This window comes from Bidens hawaiensis, unplaced genomic scaffold (assembly GCF_021521415.1).
Source record: "Bidens hawaiensis isolate Kalapana, Puna unplaced genomic scaffold, B.hawaiensis_p1.1 tig00009076_1, whole genome shotgun sequence".
Lineage (NCBI taxonomy): Eukaryota > Viridiplantae > Streptophyta > Magnoliopsida > Asterales > Asteraceae > Bidens > Bidens hawaiensis.
This window is the reverse complement of record NW_027491666.1, coordinates 372,349-379,828: the sequence shown is the minus strand read 5'-3', so window position 1 is coordinate 379,828 and position 7,480 is coordinate 372,349. Positions and strand designations below refer to the sequence as shown.

At 36.0% G+C, this 7,480-nt stretch overlaps 1 pseudogene; it reads left to right on the top strand.

Moving 5' to 3' along the window:
• Window positions 1-6,774: 6,774 nt before the first annotated feature.
• LOC143531052 (sufE-like protein 1, chloroplastic/mitochondrial pseudogene) lies at window positions 6,775-7,480 on the top strand (annotated as a pseudogene).

Below are 7,480 nucleotides of genomic sequence, written 5' to 3'. Positions count from 1 at the left end.
ACTTGAATCGTAGACTAAACCCCGTTTACCCTATCTATTGCATGAATGATAGGTTGTGACTGACTTAGAAAAGCTGATCCAGCCCCTATACCTACATGGTTTATACAACTGACGTGGTTGTTCATTTGGAGTTTATCATCCATCTCCAATGATCTTATGGTGGAGGTCAAATGTAGAAGAGTTGTTGGGTTTAGATTTGTTGTTCTTTTAATGGTAGTTACACTGTTGTTTCACGTGTAAGGTAATGAATTCAACTTCTTATTGATTTCAAACGAATCCCAAAGGATACCAACACTCTCATTTAAGTGTTCAGGGTTTCAATATATCAAGGATTGATGAAACTGTGTCCCCTTGAACATGATTGAACATATTGAATTCACCTTTCAACGTCTCTTTTATGTTTTCCCTCATGTCCAAATTCCTTCAAATTTCTCCACTAAGTCATCACAAAGTTCCTTTGCGGTAGCACATTACGCTTTCAGTATTTTAGTGGAGAGGCACATATTGAGATAGCCATATGCCTTTTCATCTATAAGCATTAGTTGTTTATAAACATCAGTTAGACTCTTAGGAAGAACATCAACAAGACCATCATCAGTCTTTGTCACAGGTTTGTGAGGTCTATTTTCTATTGATCTTATCATTGCAAAGTTGTTTGCTCTTATGAAGTTCTTAAACCTCCATTTCTAGTGCTGAAAGTTTCTTTCAAAGTTTAGAAGTCTAGGTGGTTTGTTGACGGTTCGCTTCATTCTCAAGTATTAAGAAGCTCTTCAATAGTTCTAGATCGTAAGACATCTATACAAACAGTTCAGATAACACCAAATCAAACAGTCCTAAAATCAGCAAAATATGTGAAAAATTCAAAATACAAAGAATCACAATCGCACGTGAACAATAATGTGATTGGGTTTTGGAATGCGTTGCGATTGGGTTTCTGGATGCGATTGCGATTCGGTGAGGGAATGCAATGCGATTGGTAATACAAATGCGATTTGGTCCAGATATGCGAATGCGATTTGGATTCCAAATGCGATGCCATTAAGTATATGGAGAAATGTTCGTGTAGCACGCTTTTACGTACGGATCTTCTCACATACACTCTTTTTGCCACTTTTGAAGACTTAAATAACCCGAATAACCCTTAGCACACTTTTCAAACACTAAAACAAGACCAAAATCTAAGGTTGTGACCCAAGAACTTCAACTAGTAGATTCGAAAGCTCTGATACCAATCGTAGATCCCTAAACCAGATCGTGTTTTTGAATCAATCTCGGTTGTTGGTTAGCAGAAATAACCAACAACGAACCAAGATCTCGGATCTTGAGTTTTGTTTGAGTTATTTTCTTTTAAGGAAAGATAAAAATATAAGATAGAGAAAGAGAGTTGGTGAGTAGGTATTTTTGCAAAACGTTGGTCTTGCATGACTATGCTCATACTATTTATAGTAGAGAGTATGTCATGCTATCTTTATTTACTTGGCCCAATGGGCTTTTGTTTACAAGGCCTCGGGTTCAAACATACAAAACTAATTAAACAAAAGCATAATCGGACCCTACACTAATTTTTGACCGGAAAACTCACATTTTTTTTCCAAAAACTCAACATTTTTGTCCAAAACATCTTGGTAACCTTGTATGGGGCCTTAAGAATTTTTTTTTTATAGTAAAAGCCTCAATTATTGATGTCGTCGAAACCCTAGAACCATCATCGTAATCGGTTGATGGTGCTCAAGTGGTGGCGGTTCGTTGGTGTGAGTCAATTGGTGGTTGTGGCGGTGTTTTCCAAAAAAAATATGACTTTTTTGGCCAAAAACATTTTTCGGGCGATCTACAACTAACGGCGTTAAGATTCTGTTAGTCGCGGACCGTTAGGAACAAATATGTTAAAAGTTGAGACTGTTAACAGCCAATTCATTACTTGGGACCGGTAGTGACCAAAAGAAAATAGTTGGGATTAATAAAAACCAATATACCTTATTATTACTATATATTATTTTTATAACATAATTACTATAATTCAGAAGTGTAATCACTCTAATTATTTGTATGCTTAGTATGTCAATTTTATTTGTACCGGATATCGCCTCTTAAATTTAAAAAGTCACCAAACTAATTACTCATATGTTTGTAAATTTCAATTAACTTATATAACTAGAAGGCCTTATGTGTAAATATAAGAATTTAAACATTGGATTCCTAATTATCGATAACCGCCTAAGCCTATTTGTAAATACCGTTATATATATCATCAACTATCAACAACCCCATACAACTCATATCATCAACAACCCTATTGATCGAATTACCTACATACACCGTACGTCTTTAATCCGGCTAGGGTTTCGAAAATCTTGTGTTTAACGCGTACGTTACCCGAATATCCACCGAACAACAACGTATTATTATGAAGAACGGTAAATCTACTCGACTCGTTCTGCCGTGTACCGACAGCTAGACAATTACATGTGTTTCTTGTGTCACAAGTATGTTGAATCCGGACACGCCCTTTACCGTCACATGCGTTGTCACACCTATTCGGATTGGCGTGAGGTGTTACCCGAAACCCTTGCAAACTGCAGTGAGATTATTGTCCGAAAAAGATTGTTTCATTCGGACAATGAGTATGTTTCGGATGATGATGATGTGAGTATTAACGAGGAAGAGTTTAATGGTTCGGTGGTTGATTTGACAATGGCGCTACCGCGATGGAATATAACCGGCAAAGCGAAAAACAAGAGAGGCCGACCAGATTTTAAGAATGATCCGACAAAGAAGTTGAAGGCGGGGGACATTAAGAACGATGAAGTTGTACCCAAAGAGATTGGTTTGTCGGGCAAGAAGGATATTGTGGTTTTTGATTTTGATCTCAATGAGGTGACTACAACGTCTGAAGATGAAGCTTGTTTTATTCAATAATAATTATGATGATATAATTAGGGTAATTAGAGTTTTAATTACATGTTCTTTTGGTATGTTTTTATTTTAGGAAGTAATGACTTGCTCCATTATTATTAATATTTCTTTATTCGATCTTTTAAATATTTTGCATCACTATTGAGTATTGATCATAACTTCAAATACATAGAAGAAAATTATATAAATCATGCATGCTATGATTTTGGAATTATGGAGATGGCTGTTTCTGATTTGTGTTACTTGTTTTGTTTTTTGGAAATTTGGAAAAGGGTTTTTTGTTTATGTATTTTTATTTTTGTTGGCTCAAGCGGATCAAACAATTATATCAAACTAACTTATCAAACAAACAAATACGAGATATTGGGGTAACGACCCTCGACTCTTTTCATATAATCAAACGAACATACCGAACGAACTTCACGGACTTATCAAACGTACATGAAGATGAGACTCCTTGACTCTCTCTTAACTCTCTCTCACCTCTCACTTAACTCTCACAAATAAAACTAATAAACTAGACCCTATTTATAGACCTACTTAACTTGCTCTCCAAGACATACCTTTCATAAACCTACTACAATTCAAATAACTAAATTATAACTTAACAAAATAAATGTTTAACTTTACTAATAATTCAAGATTAATCCTTCATTCACCCCCTTAATCTTGAATTATTCATCTTCTTACTTTTATTTCTTCTTTTCAACTGACTATAGCATACTTGTTTCACTGATTCTTCAAACTTAGCATTTGTTCCTTCAGTACTTAACTTTAAAGCTATATTGCCATTTTCTTTCTCATCTCGCTTCTTCTCATCAATTCGTTCTTGACCAATACTTTCACGAACTCCAAACAAATTATTCGGAATTGTTCCAAACCGAATTTCCTTCGCTTTCATAATCGGTTTCACATCATAACTTTCTTTCTTTTCAACTTCAAAGTTGTTAGGATTACAACATTCCTGAAGCTTGATGTTGTACGTCTTATTCAGATTTCTCTAAACCTTCATCAACAATCTCTCTTTCTTATCATATAGCCTCAATATCCCATTGGCTATTTCAATCTTACATCCTTCTTCATCTAACTTTCCCAAGCTAAGAAGATTGGTCTTCAACTTAGGGATATAGAAAACATCACAAAACGTTTTCTTTTCACCAGTCTTACTTACCACAGTTACATTACCTATACCTTTGATTTCGATCTCAGATCCATCACCAAACTTCACTTGACCCGAAACTCCTTCTAAGGTAGTAAAAACTCTTTATTTCCTGACATATGATGACTTGCACCATTGTCTAAGTACCATGTACCTTCATTCTTTTCATCCTTTTCAAACACACCAAGGATAACCCTTTCTTCATTCAAACTTACCTTCTTTATTGAACCAACTGCCATGAACAAAGAAGGATTAACATCATCTTCTTTCTTTGTCAAATTCACTTCATCATTCCTTTTGCTTGGTTCTTTACATTCATTCGAGTAGTGCCCAATCTTATCACAGTTGTAACACGTTACATACTTCCTTCTATCTTCCCATTCTCCAGGGTTCTTTTTCCGGTATTCACCCCGTTCATCATTTCATCTTGGGTTCCCTCTTCCTCGTCCATTGTATCTTTCACGGCCTCTACCACGTCCTCGGTAGTTTTCAACTTTCTTTTCGGTTTGGGTGAACATGAGCTGACTTTGGGATGAACTTCCATTCACATTCTTAAACTTGTTTCTTTCTTCATATGCCTTTAAACGTCCAACCACATCTTCAAACGCCATTGTTTCGATGTCTGCGAGTAGCTCCATCGAAGAAACAACAGATAAATATTTATCCAGCATAGAGTTCAAGAACTTTCTTACCAAAACCTCTTCCTCAAGTACCGCTCCCAAGCTCTTGTACTTTGACTGTACTCCACCCAACTTCGCTGCATAATCATCAATACTTTCTGTATCCCCCATCTTCAATGCATCTAACTCGGTTCTTAGCATTTGAACACGAGCTTTCTAAGTTCTTTCTGCACCAAGATAACGAACTCTTAACGCTTCCCAAACATCTTTCGGTTCCGAATACTTGGCCATCTGAAGCATCACGTCTTCAGGTGGGGTTTGAAAGATAACACCCAAGGCCATAAACTTCTTTCTTTCTTCAATTCCTGCCCCTTTTTCCTTATCAATCATCATGCAAACCGTTTGCACCTAAAATAATTTTCACCATAACCGACCATGATGCGTAGTTGGTCGAAATTAACTTCAGTGCTTGCAACACAAATCCTTCTATTGATTCTTTCATTGTTCCCGAGCTCCCTGCCTCTTTATCACCGGCCATGTAGCAATCCTAATGTTATCATTGAAACAAATAATTCCGGTTGGCAGTAAACAAACAACTACTCCTAAGGGTTATAAGTCAACCCTAACTACCAACAAAATAGTCAGATCTTTTCTTTCTATGCTTGCATCGCACAATAAACACAAACTGTTTATTGATTTTCAAGACTTTCTTCACAAAAACAATATATTGTATATTAAATTTTGATGTCGGCCGTAGCAACCAAATTAACAAACAATTCTTTCTTTCCTTTCTTTCCACGAACGATTTCCAAGATAAGAGTAATTTTTCCTTTTTGTAAGTACAAACTAAATCGCAATTCCAACGACGGAACTTCGGAGGAGATCTTGACTACTAAACTTCGATAACGAGCCTAAGCTCTGATACCAATTGTTGGCCCAGGCGGATCAAACAATTATATCAAACTAACTTATCAAACAAACAAACACGAGATATTGGGGTAACGACCCTCGACTCTTTTCATATAATCAAACGAACATACCGAACGAACTTCACGGACTTATCAAACGTACATGGAGATGAGACTCCTTGACTCTCTCTTAACTCTCTCTCACCTCTCACTTAACTCTCACAAATAAAACTAATAAACTAGACCCTATTTATAGACCTACTTAACTTTCTCTCCAAGACATGCCTTTCATAAACCTACTACAATTCAAATAACTAAATTATAACTTAACAAAATAAACATTTAACTTTACTAATAATTCAAGATTAATCCTTTAATTTTTAGATATCTGTTTATTGTTTTTAGATATGGCGTAGGAGTAATTTTTATGATTAAACAACTTAAAAAAACAAAAAAAAATTATAATTTAAGAAGTCATTATTTGTATTTTAATTGTGTAAAGGGTTTTTTATTTTATTTTTTTAGTTATTTATTTGTATTTTTGGATGCTTGTTTATACTTTTCTAAAACACGTAACACATTTGATCCCTTTAAAGAATACGCATTATACTATGTTTAGTGTAACGTATCCTGCAATTTCTTGAAATTATTAGTTAAGTATGTGATGTTTGTGTTTGGTACACATGATCAAGGGTAACCAAAAACCACATAAATGATTACTCCTTGATGACACCATTGAATATTTAATTTAATATTTTTTAAATTTAATCCAAATAATACACAAGTCTCTAATCTGATTAGAACTTTTGTTACATGACCAAGTTAGAAATCCATAAATTGGGTATTTTCAGGAATCGAAACCAATGTATGGCCATGTATTTATCAGGTTTTATCGGGTTTTAGGCTGGGTCGAGTCGGGTTTTGAATAGGTAGAGATGGAACCGCGTCTGATGGGCCCGGTTCCAGGTAAGATTTTTCTGAGAAACCGAAACCCGGTTCGCACCCGCGTGTCATGTAGGAACCAGTTCTGGGTTAGATACACCGGTTTAGATTCGGAACCGGGTTTTTTCACACCTCCGGACCAAAATTAAAAAAATAAGACCATTGAAGGAAGTAGCCCATAACCCATTAGGCCCACAACCCCAACTATTTACAAAACAACCAAACCAAATCAAAACCCCAAATCAAACATGTCTTTCTCTTTCCGTTTGTTCTTCCCCAATAAATTCCCCAATTCTTCTTCACCCATTTTCAAATTCAAAACCCTAATTCTTAAACCCCCAAATAATCTTTCATTCATCAAACCCATCACAATCCAATCAATACCCACCAATGCTTTTCCCGCCAATTCCACATCCCAGTCATCATCAAACCCAATTCATGATTTTCCCCAAAAGCTTCAAGAAATCATCACCTTATTCCAATCCGTACAAGACCCACGTGCCAAATACCAACAGTTACTATTCTACGGCAAGAACCTTAAACCCCTCGAACCCCAGTTCAAAACAGATGACAACAAGGTCAAAGGTTGTGTGTCTCAGGTCTGGTTGACAGCTTACTTTGATTCCAGTAATCATAAAAATGTGATCTTTGAGGCTGATTCTGACTCTGTGCTTACTAAAGGATTAGCTGCTTTGTTGGTTAATGGTTTATCTGGTCACACAGTTGAAGAAATCTTGAAGGTGTCACCTGATTTTATTGTGCTTTTGGGTCTGCAACAGAGTTTGACACCTTCTAGGAATAATGGGTTCTTGAATATGTTGAAGTTGATGCAGAAAAAGGCTTTTAATTTGTTCGTAGAAGCCGAGAAACGTGTCGGTTCGGAAGGCGAATTACAAAGCGAAGAGTATGTTAAGAGTATGTTAAGAGGCATAGGCTAG